The following is a 12687-nucleotide window of genomic DNA, read 5'->3' as shown; positions in this document are numbered from 1 at the left end:
GAAAAACAGAAGCAATCAGAGGACAACTTATTCATTCTCCCATCACCAAATTTACCAAGCAATTCTATCTGTACCCATAAACTCTGCCTTCCCTAGATGTACAGCCCTTCCCCTAAAGCCAAACCACCCACTTGTACCTACCCAGAACTCCACTATCTTTCACTTATCAGAGGTTTTTGTGCCTGCTGTTACCCCCTCTCTTTCTCATGCATCCACAAGTTTTCCTTCAGCACATAAATATGCTAAATACCTCCCATCTCAAAACAACTTCGTTTAGCTCCTCATTCCTCTCCAGCTTCAGGACCATTTCCCTGCTCCTCTGTACAGGAAAACTTACCAAGAGTAGTCTATACTGCTTGTCTTCATTTCCTCATTCCCAATCTCCTCTTAACCTATTCCTACAACAATACCAAAACTGCTCGTACAGCAAACTAGAACCAGAGGCACAAAACAAGGGACAGACTGACAGTGACCAGAGGGGAGGGCAGAGGGGGAGCAGGGTGAAAAGAAGGGGAAGGGGCTAGTCAAGGAACTAGTATGAATGACCCATAGACATGAACAACAGGGCGGGGATTGACTGTTGTGGAGGTGGGAAATGGGCGAGATAGGGGAGAGCAATGAGGGGGGAAATGGGACAACTGTAATAGAACAACAATAACATAAAATAAAATGTTTAAACTGCTCTTATAAATGTCACTAGTTACTCCAAACTGCTAAATTTAGTGTTCAATTCTCAGTCCTCATCTTATTCAACTAATCAACAAGCACTTAATTCAGCTGATCACTCCCTTGAACATCCTCATTTACTTTGGCTCTGGAACACCACAATGTCCTACATTTCTCCCAACAGCCTTAGCTGCCGCTCTGCTCTGCTATATCCAGTTCTTCTTAGACGTTGGAGCAAAATATGGAAGATGGAAGGGGTAGAAGCCATTCTTCCAGTAGGAGTGACAAACTCTCTCCTTTGTGAGTTTTGCAGTAAACAATTTCCCCCTTTTCGAGTCCGGCTGGTGTGGGGTGGGTATTTCACCACCATCACTGGATCAGAGCTGTGGTGGCATCACCCTGAAGCCTAGTGGTAGTGCGTCCCTGATGCCTAGAAGCAACTTTCCAAGTTCTACTCCTACAGCCCTTTAATGATTCTATTAATACCCAATTCTCTGGATTAAGTCTCTTTCTGAAGAAAATATCCAGAGTGGTTTGTTTTATATACTGAAAGTTGACTGATATAATTCCCAAATTCATATCTCTGGCACCAGTTGACCCTGAGATTAAAACTGCATATCCAACTGCCTTCTCAGGACTTTTATCTTCATAACTAATACATTATCTCAAACCTAATACATCCCAAATATATTATTGACCCCCCATTGCCTGCTCCTCCTTCCCCCAAGGAATTTCACACCATTTATTTTCATAAATACCACCACAATTCCCCTAGTGGCTCAGATTAAATATCTAGGAGTTATCCTTAAATCCAATTTCTTTCACACATCACATCTAATCCATTAGGAAGTTTGGTTAGCTATACCTTCAAAATATATCAGGAATCTAACACCTTCTTTTCATTTATCTCAACAGCTACAGCCTAAGTCACTCTCATCTGTACCTGAAAACTACAACCGTCTCTTAATTAATCGCTCTGTTGCCTTTCTCCCTCTTCCCAGTCTAGTCTCCATGCCAGTTATTTTCTTTAAATAAAAATCAGATTACACCACACTCCTTTGCTCAAAACCCTCCAACATCTTCCCATCATACTTAGAAAAAGTCTAAAACTCTACATAATCTGGCCTCTGCCAACTTTGCTCAGTATGCTCAAACTAGCTGTTTTTCTTTTTTAAGATTTTATTAATTTATTTTTAGAGGGAGGGGAAGAGAAAGAGAGGGAGAGAAACACTGATGTGCATGAGAAACATTGATCAGTTGCCTCTCACATGCCGCAGCCTGGAACCTGGCCGGCAACCCAGGCATGTGCCCTGACCAGGAATCGAACTGGAGACCTCTCATTTTGCAGAACAGCTTCCAGTCCACTAAGCCACACCAGTCAGGACTTAGCTCTTCTTGCAACAAAGCAAGTTCACTCCCACCTCAGGGCTTTTACACTGGCTATTTGTACTCTCTGGGATGTTCTTCCTACAAATACCCACACAACATGCTGCCTTATCAAGTCTTTGCTCAAATATTTTCTTCTCAGTGAGGCCTTCCCTGACCACCCTTATCCTCATCCTACGATCCTCAGTACCCTCTATCCCACTTAGCACTATCATTATTCTACCCACAAGAACAATATACAATATACCGACATACTTTTTCTCTTCCAAATTGCATCACTTCAGAAAGAGCCCAAATTCTGCAGAATGTGGGAAGCAGCATGGAATAAAGGTAAGGAGATGGAATCGGGAAGTCTGTCTAGCTGGTTCTGTTGCAATGCAACCTTAGGCAAGTTGATTTCCCTTTCTTGATCTGTTTCCACATTTGCAAAATAGAGATAACAAAGAATAGCATCAATCTCACAGATTTTCTTTGAGGACTAAATGTGATAAAGCATGTAAAAGATTTACCGGACAAACAGTACATTTTACTATAACCTAAATAACTGTTTGCCAAATTAACTAAATAACTGTTTAAAGACAGCAATTCTATTCTCACAGTCTTTTCTTCTCTGAGCTAAATATCATCTATTCCTAACTAGTTTTAATGACTGTTTTAAAATCCCTCATCATCCTGGCCATCTCCGCTAGCTCCTTCTCAAAGTAAACTGTGACTCAAATTAAACAAAATATTCCAAATATGATCTAATGAACACAAAGTCCAGGAAGACTGTTAGGTCCCTTGATCTGGACATTGTATTTTAATTAACGAAACATAAGATAATCTTAGCTCTTCTTTGAAAGCTGTAGAGTTTAGTTCTTGGCTTACACTGAAATTTTCTTAAATTTTAATTGCCAGATGTTCTCCCCATAAACTGTTTAAAGTTAGTTCTACTCCAAGGTTCATAGCAGACTCTGTCACTAGAATCAAAGAATCTCTGAGAGAGAAAAATCAGTGCTACTGTGGAAAAGTCATGTTAGCTGTTTGGCATTAGCGTGCTTCTCACAGAGTTCGGACTTATAAGATGCGAACTTCAAAACAGAGATGCCGACTAAGAAAAAATTGTGTCCAATCACTCCACATTTACCACACTGATGGGAAAAAATAAAAGGAACCTGTAGTCACAGTTACAGAGATGCTCCTCAATGGCAAAACCAAAGGCTTTAGTTAACACCTGCAGCACGCGGAGGTACAGACGTCAGAGGTATGTGAGGCAGACTTTGGATGGCTCTAGGGAAGCCTATTATGAAAGCCTCCATTGTGCAAGCACCACAAGACTCTGAGAAATGCCTGGCCCATTTTATACTCGAGTGCCCCACCAAAGAAATGTTATTGGAAGGGGTATGGATGCTCTTAGGCAGTCTGAAGGAGAGAAAGGAAAGTCATAGGGAATTCTCCCACATCAGATAAATAATATATTGGAAAGGCCTTTGCCATTGGATAAATTTGGTATCTGAATAACATACTAGCTCAACTTTTACAAGCTGCAGTTTGCTTATCATTAAAGCACAATTTAACAGTAGCATGGCTATTGTGAACATTATAAAAATATGTAGACTAAGTTTTTAGCATTTAAATGCCTTTCATATTTGAGATACTCAAATATTATTCTCCTTCCCTACCACCTGTGTAGGTGTAGAAAAGGATGGGACTCTGACATATTTATAAATATCAAAAACATTTAGAAATTATTATCTTCTTGTTGTATCTGTTAGTACGTCCTTTTAGAATATAAATCCATGAAGTAAGAAATCTGGCATCTCATGTTAATAGAGTGCTTCCAGTCATAAAGAATCAATTATAGAAATGAGGTTATTATAATGCCAACTCTCCTCAATAGATACACAGGTTGAATTTCAGATGTTCTTCAAAGGTAAAATAAACACTTTTAGAATAAAGATTATTTCAAGGGCTAACTGATATCCTGATGAGTATAATGTATTAATGTTCCTAAAATCTCTCTGATAAGTTCTCTTAATAAAACAGCAAGCAAAAATTGAGTTATGGGTGGGGCAAGTATTTAATGGTAACTGGTTATTTTTATTGGCACAGACATGAGGGTGAAATCACTAAACCTTGGAAAGCTGCCTTGGAACACGCCTGGCACCAGTGGGAATGAAGAAGTTACAAGGCGGCTATGGGGGTGTGATGGTAAAGCCTTAATTTATAGTGACATCTTCAGCAAAGCAGTCTTAGCAAAGCAACCCTGTAAATTCAAGCCAGAACTAAAGGACAGGGGCAGACACAGAGAATACTTCTTAGGCAGAGGACTGCTCATACAATCAACTACTTACAAAGGATGCTCTTTACCTCCTCACATCAATTTTATAAACTACTTTCACGATTCCAACATCTGAAAATTAACTATTGCTCCAATCCAGGAGTTCTGTACATTGTTTTGGAAAGGACTCATTTCATTTACCTACTACGTCCCATTCCCTGTTAACATTCAGTACAATGGAGAAGACATAACAACATGAATAGCCTATAAAAGGCCCTAATTAAACAATGAAATCTATCAGTAAGTCATTCCTACTGGTTAACTCATTTAATAAATTGAAATTAATTTACTATACAATGCCTTTACATTACTTTCATTACCAAGGGCTCTAAAATTAAATACTCAGATATTTTACATAAAAATATACTATAACTGTGGGACGATATATCTGAGGTTAATATTTTTGGAAAGATGATTAAAGATCTACCATTTAAAAAATTTCTCCCAAAACCTACCTGTTATTCAGATATTATCCAGCCAGATTGTATTTCACCCATTCATTTATTAATTTAATATTCATTCATTTAACAAACATTTACTGGATATCTGTGCTGAGCCAAGTTGGTGCTTTATGCTGAGAACCAATTTGTAAACTAGAAAATAAATGTCCTAAATTTATGTAGTTTATGTTCTCCATTCTCATTCTAAGAAACTCAAATACTTTGTTTTAGCTCACATAAAGTATTACAACTTCAACATGAGAAAGCATCCTGTCCAAGAAGATTTCATAATAAAACAATATTTCTATAACTGAAACACAAGAGTGGTTTTGGGGCTTAATTAGAAAATATGCTGCAAGTTACTGAAATGGTTAAGAGAATAAAAAATAATACTGTATGTAGTTTCAGCAATAAAATTTTTTAAGAATCCAAAAACATGAGGATAGTGTAAGGAGCCTCTGGGGCAACTTCAAGCATACCAACTTTCACATCATAGGAGTGCTGGAAGGAGAAGAGAGAGAACAAAAATTGAAAACCTATTTGAAAAAATAATGACAGAAAACTTCCCTAACTTCATGAAGGAAACAGATATACAAGTCCAGGAAGCACAGAGAGTCCCAAACAAGATGAACCCAAAAAGACCCACACCAAAATACATCATAATTAAAATGCAGAAGGTTAAAGACAAGGAGAAAATCTTAAAAGCAGCAAGAGAAAAGCAGTTAGTTATAAGACTATCAGCTGATTTCTTTTTAAGTATATTTTATCGATTATGCTGTTACAAGTGTCCCAATTTTCCTCCTTTGCCCCCCTCAGCCCAGTGCCCCTCTTCCCTCCAGCAATACCCTCTTAGTTCATATCAGTGGGTCATGCGTGTAAGTTCTTTGGCTTCTTCCTTTCCTATACTATTCTTAATGTCCCTCTGTCTCTTTTGTTACTACCAATTATGCCTCTTGATCCCTGCACCTTTTTCCTATTCTCCTCCTTCCCCCTCCCAGCTGATAACCCTTCAACTGATCTCCATACCTATGATTCTGTTCTTGTTCTGCTTGTTTGTTTAGTTTTTTTGTTTTTTAGATTCAGTTGTTGATACTTGTGAGTTTGTTGTCATTTTACTGTTGATAGTTTTTACCTTCTTTTTCTTAAATAAGTCCCTTTAACATTCCATATAATAATGACTTGGTGTTGATGAATTCCTTTAGCTTTACCTTGTCTGGGAAGCACTGTATCAGCCCTTCAATTCTAAATGATAGCTTTGCTGGATAGAGTAACCTAGGTTGTAGGTACTTGCTTTTCATCACTTTGAATACTTCTTGCCGGCCCCTTCTTGCCTGCAAAGTTTCTTTTGAGAAATCAGCTGACAGTCTTAAGGGAATTCCTTTGTAGGTAATTCTCTGCTTTTCTTTTGCTGTTTTTAAAATTCTCTCTTTATCCTTAACCTTTGGCATTTTAATGATGATGTGTCTTGGTGTGGTCCTCCTTGGGTCCAACTTGTTTGGGACTCTCTGTGCTTCCTGGACTTCTATGTCTATTTCCTTTGCCAAATTAGAGAAGTTTTCTTCCATTATTTTTTCAAATAAGTTTTCAATTTCTTGCTCTTCCTCTTCTCCTTCTGGCAACCCTATGATTCAAATGTTGGTATGTTTAAAGCTGTTCCAGCTCCCTCCTCCACCGCTGCCACCTCCTTCTGCCACTCCTGGTGCTGCTTGTGTGCTCATTTGGTGCGGACCTGGTACCTCTTCTGTGAAGCAGCAGCTGAAGAGACTCCAGCACTCACCATGGCCAATGAAAAGCCCAAGGAAGGAGTCAAGACTGAGAACAATGATCATATTAATTTGAAGATGGTGGGAGAGGATGGTTCTGTGATGCAGTTTAAGATTAAGAGGCATACGCCACTTAGTAAACTAATAAAAGCCTATTGTGAATGACAGGGTTTGTCAATGAGGCAGATCAGATTCCGATTTGACAGGCAGCCAACCAATGAAACAGACACACCTGCACAGCTGGAAATGGAGGATGAAGATACAGTTGCTGTGTTCCAGCAGCAGACAGGATGTGTCTACTAAAAAGGGAACCTGATACTTTTCTTCAGAACTCTGTTCCTCCAGATCAAAAAGACATTCTCAATTAGAAAACTGCAATTTGGTTCCACCACATCCTGGGTACTACAATATAGTTCTCTCTATTCTTTCATTTTCCCTTTCCCCATTCCTTTATTGTACATAAAGTAACTGATGTATGTGCACAAGCATTTGCATTATTTTTGACATCAAATGAAGATGGGATGGGGAAAAATACTGGTTCTGTGAAAATACCCCCTTTCTCAATTAGTAGCATGTTCATTCAGCTCTTATCTTTATATTCCGGTAAGTTATTTTGCTCTTTTTAACAAAAAAAAGAAAAACATAAAAATTCTTGCATACCTTGTTTGATTGGAGAATTTTAATGTTTTTCATTTATCATTGTAAAACCAAGGACAATTTTATAATTTTTTTCTGTGTAGCTGTTACATGTAGGGCAATCTGTCTTTAAGTAGGGATAAAATACTCTAAAAGAAATGAATCCTAGATAGTTTTCCCTTCAAGTCAAGCGTCTCATTGTTTAAATAAACTTCTTGTTTAAAAAAAAAGAAGTCCCAGAGGTTCCTAAGCATCTCCTCATTTTTTTGCATTCTTATTTCTTCTTTCTGATCTGGTTGAGTGTTTATTTCTTCCTTTTGTTCTAAATCATTGATTTGATTCCCAGCTTCCTTCCCTTCACTGTTTGTTCCCTGTATATTTTTCTTTATTTCATTTTGTGTGACCTTCATTTCTTCCTTTATGCGTTCTCTGAGTATCCTTATCCCAGTGTTTTGAACTCTCCATCTGATAGGTTGGCTATTTCAGTTTCATTTAGTTCTTTTTCTGGGGTTTTGTTCTGTTCTTTCGTTTGGGCCATATTTCTTTGCCTCCTCCATTTGGCAGCCTCCTTGTGTTTGTTTCTGTGTATTAGGTAGAGCTGCTTCTACTCCCTGTCCTAGTAATGTAACCTATGTAGCAAAAGCACCTGTAAATTGTGTGGGGTGGAGTCTTAGGTAATTGCCAGGGCAGGACATCTGCTTCACCATTTATGGCTCTATTTGTGGTGGGTGGCTTGGAGATGGGACAATGCTGCTGCCTGGCTTCTGGCAATCTGCCCGGCACCTTCCCCTTTTCCAGTCACTTCACCCACTTCCCACATGTGAGTGGTGCCCTTCTAGTCGCTGCCCTGGAGTTTGTGTAATGTTCTAAGACCATGCGGGCTCTTTAGGAGGCAGAAATCCAGCAGTTCCTTCCACCGCCCCAACCACCACTGGTTTTTACAGCTAGAGGTATAAGTTCTTTAAACATTTTGGAGATCAAACCCTTGTCCAATATACCAAAGGCAAGTACGTTCTCTCATATAGTGGGTTCCCTTTTCATTTTGATGTTGGTTTCTTTAGCCGTGAGGAAGGTTTTTAATTTGATATAGTCCCATTTGTTCATTTTTTTCCCCTTATTTCACCTTGCCCTAGGAGACATATCGACAGAAATATTGCTACCTGGGATATCTGAAATTTTCCTGCCTATGTTTTCCTCTAGGACTCTTATGGTGTCACGACTTAAAATATTTAAGTCTTTAATCCATTTTGAGTTTATTCTAGTGTATAGTGTAAGTTGGTGGTCTAATTTCACTTTTGCACGTACCAGTCCAGTTCTCCCAACACCACTTATTGAAGAGGCTCTTTTCACTCCACTGTATGCTCATGTCCCCTGTGTCAAATATTAATTGACCACTGAGACCTGGGTTTATTTCTGGGCTCTCTATTCTGTACCACTGATCTATGTGTCTGTTCTTATGCCAGTACCAGAATGTTTTGATTACAGTGGCTTTGTAGTATAGTTTGATATCAGGTATTGTGATCTCCCTACTATTCTTTCTCAAGATTATTGAGGCTGTTTGGGGTCTTTTTTGGATCCATATAAATTTTTGAAATACAGTAGTCCCTCTCTATATCATGGTTCACTTATCATGGACTCCCTGTATTGCAGGATTTTTTAAAATATTATATTTAATTATTTATTGCAGATTTTTTGCTGTATTGCGGGATTTTGCAGTACTGTATATGTATGTTGTTAAAGTTACGTAGGTTTAAGAGTGCAGAATATGTCTAAGAACATAAGTAGTGTTTATATAAGTGTGGAAAAGGTTAATAAGAGAGTGGGAAAGGTTAATAAGAGACTGGGAATGATTTATAAGTGTGTGGGAAAGGTTTATAAAGCCTTAAAACATATATAAATACTAAAATAAATGTAAGGTTCCTACTTTGCCGATTTTCACCTATCGTGGGGGTGGGGGTTCTAGAACGTAATACCCGCGATAAGTGAGGGAATACTGTAATTGTTCTAGATCTGTAAAATATGCTATTGGTATTTTAATAGGGATTGCACTGGATCTACAGATTGCCTTGGGTAGTAGTATGGACATCTTAATGATGTTAACTCTACCAATCCATAAACACATGGTATATGCTTCCATTTATTTGTATCTTCCTTAATTTCTTTTTTCAGTGTTCCATAGAGTTCCCAGTAGAGGTCTTTTACCTCCTTGGTTAAATTTATTCCTAGGTACTTTACTTTTCTTGTTATTATAGTACATGGGATTTTTTTCCTAGTTTCTATTTCTGATATTTCATTTTTGGTGTACAAAAATGCCCCCTATTTCTGAATATTGACTTTGTATCCCCCTATTTTGCCAAATTCACTTATTAGGTCTAGTAGTTTTTTGGTGGAGTCTGTAGGGTTTTCTATGAACATTATCTTGTCACCTGTAAATAATGACAGTTTTACTTTCTCCTTTCCAATCCGGATGCCTTTCATTTCTTTTTCTTGTCTGATCACTGTGGCTAGAACTTCCGGTACTATGTTCAATAAAAGTAGTAAAAGCAGACATCCTTGTCTTATTCCTGATCCTAAGGGGAAAGCTTCTAGTTTTTGCCCATTGACTATGATGTTTATGTGCATGTCTTTATGTGTGTATGTAGAGAGAGGGAAAAAGAATAAGAATAAAATATATGCTATTACTCATAAGTATTGAATTTTGTTTAATCAAAACTTAAATACCAAAATTTTTCAATTTTAATTTTGATTGAAAACCTTTCTTAAACTTATCATATATCCCTGCTTTCTTACGTAAGCTCTAATAATCATAAACTTTATATTTTATTCATAATTTTACATGAATATGGTATAATGGAAAAAGCACGTGCACTGCCTGGTATTCCTTTGTTCAAACCTGCTTTAACACTTATTTGTCTTATGGTGGCAGACAAGTCCTTTCACCTTTCGAAGCCTCAGTATCTTCATCTGTTAATGGAAATAGCACTAGTGAAAACTAACACAGTGTGCTCAATAATAATAATTCTCATTATTAACTTCAGTGAACTACAACATGGAGATGTGCTTGGGTAAAGGAGTAACTGTTAATACATAGAAGAGGTAAGCTGGCTGTGCTTTCTTACTTAGTCTGTCTCTCTTTACAGCTGGAATCCCCCCCTCTTTTTATATGAAGTAGGGAGAGAGAGATGCTTGCAAATTCAAACATAGCAACTACAAAGGTAGGATAGTAGCTAATATGATTTATCACTCAGTTTTATTCCAGAATCAAAGAGTAAATTACAAACATAGCAAACTATTAGCTTACACTTCTTCTGCTGTCAATGTGTCTACCTTAACAGTAATCCTCTTAATTCCCCTTCTAATTTATTAAAAATGAGCACCCAGACATTGGCTTAGGAAACTAGTCTCTACTATCAGTAGAAAAGTGTATGCATTTTAGAACATAAATTTTATGACGTATCTTGCTTTCAGCTGGGTACTTCATATATTCTGTATAACTGCAATTACTACTTAGGGAGAGATCGTTAGGTGGGGCGAGAACTCTCCCTGTAACCAGAAGCTGGTTATCACGTCCCAAATTTAAAGACTGTAGACAGTTACGCCCGTATACATCTCACCTCATCTGTTTTCTAAATATCACCCTAAGAATAATTTATCTGATGTAAGCATTTCCCTTTTAAAATTAAAATTTTATAGCAGAAAGTATTTTCTATCGAAGTGGGAGAAGCAGTTTGCCTCCAGACAGCCAGATAAAAGATCTTCCAGAAAAATCTATACAAGGAATAGAATCAGAAGTCACAAAATCATGAAATCTCACCAGATGTTACCTGGAGAGCAGTGGCAGAAAAGAAAAAGGCAGCTTAAGTTTCACATATCTGATTACATTTTCAACACTTTTTAGATAATGGCCTAAAAATATTTTTCAACTCTCATTTAGCCAGATGTAAACCAAAAATCAGAGCATCAAAACCCTGGTCCTCTGTAACCTGAAGAATAGTTCAATTTGTAGATAATAAACACTTAATATATATGATATACAGAGTGATAGGGCAAATGCAATGATTGATAAAACAAGGATTCTAGCCTAAAGGAGCTCTCAACTTGGGGGTGCTGAGAAGAGAGAGAATCAAACAATGAAGAACTAATTATAACACAGTAAATACCCAATAAATGCTAGCTATTAATTGCACAGGCAGTGTAGGAGGCCTTGGTGCAAGGATAAGAGCCCCTACGGAGTGTTTAGAACAATGTCTTTTGAATACCACATTTTCTCAAAGATGTCTAAACTTAATGAATGACAAAACTGATGCAGCTTTTAAAAGGTCACTCTGGCAGAAATGTAGCAAATGAATTATACTAGAGCAGTGTAAAAAATTATAAAGCAGTCAGATGTACTGGTTAAGAACACGGGCTCAGGAGCTAGACTGTCTGGGTTTGAATACAGGCTAACACTAGTTGTGTGACCTTGAATAAGCAATTTAACTGCTTTGTGCCTCAATTTCCTCACCTGTAAATAGGAACAGGAAAAAGTTTTATCACAGAGGGTTGTAGTGAGAATTAAGAGGGTTAATTAATGTAACGCACCTAGGATCATTTTTGGCACAAAGTGATTACTCAATAAATAATAGTTATTAATTACATGAAAGAAAAACTGGTAGTAGGGAGATCAGTTAGGAGGTCAGAAAATAGTCCAGGAAAACAGAGGTGAGAACAGAGGGGTGTGCTCACTTGGGGTGCCTGAAATGCGATAATACCACTAGATAAACCCAGGGGGGTGGGGGGTGCGGGTTAAGCAAATGAGTGTAGCTCTCACCATGTTAGGGTTGAGACCCCCACAGAACATAAAAGTATCAATATAAATGTCTAATGGCCATTGGGGAGAAAAAACAGATCAGAAATCAAAAAACAGGCAGGAACTAGACATGTAGATCTGAGAGTTATTAACATGTGGATGTGTTGGTTGAAGCTGTGGTAGGGGAAGCAAGTACAGTACTCAGGGAGAAAATAATACAAGAGAATCCTAGGACCCACAGGAACGAGGGCTCTAGGATCACAACAGGATCCATGGGAACTCCAACCAAACTGAACTGTCGTTAAGATAGAAAGAAAGGAGAAAATATAACCATATGAAATAATCCCTTTTTTCAAGAAGTTTTCAATGTCATTAGAGAGAAAAAACATACGCGTTAAACAATTTTTATCATGACTGTTGAGGATTAATCAAAGTAAGTCTAAAGCAGAGGTAGTGAATATTAGAAAGGCAAAAAGGGAAAATTGTGCCAAATGTTGGAAAAGCTAGTGGTGACAAAAAAAGAACACTGGCATAAAGAAGAAAGACAATTCAAAGACAGTGGAAGTAAAGGGGAAAATGAAAACTATTATTTATTGAGTGTCTACTATATGCCAGTAACTATAGTAGGATCTTTCAAGTATTTTATTTTATTTAAATCTCATCAAATTCCTACAAGACAAATATTAT

At 37.6% G+C, this 12687-nt stretch overlaps 1 protein-coding gene and 1 pseudogene across 1 annotated transcript in view; one reads left to right on the top strand and one right to left on the bottom strand.

Annotated features, from left to right (window-relative positions):
• The window catches only part of UVRAG (UV radiation resistance associated), a 289384-nt gene that overhangs the window by 195692 nt on the left and 81005 nt on the right, over positions 1-12687 (bottom strand). The gene's annotated exons all lie outside the window — the stretch shown is intronic.
• LOC150018519 (small ubiquitin-related modifier 2 pseudogene) lies at positions 6591-6878 on the top strand (annotated as a pseudogene).

This window comes from Furipterus horrens, unplaced genomic scaffold (assembly GCF_987537825.1).
Source record: "Furipterus horrens unplaced genomic scaffold, mFurHor1.1.pri manual_scaffold_2, whole genome shotgun sequence".
NCBI lineage: Eukaryota > Metazoa > Chordata > Mammalia > Chiroptera > Furipteridae > Furipterus > Furipterus horrens.
This window is presented reverse-complemented; position numbering and strand designations above follow the sequence as displayed.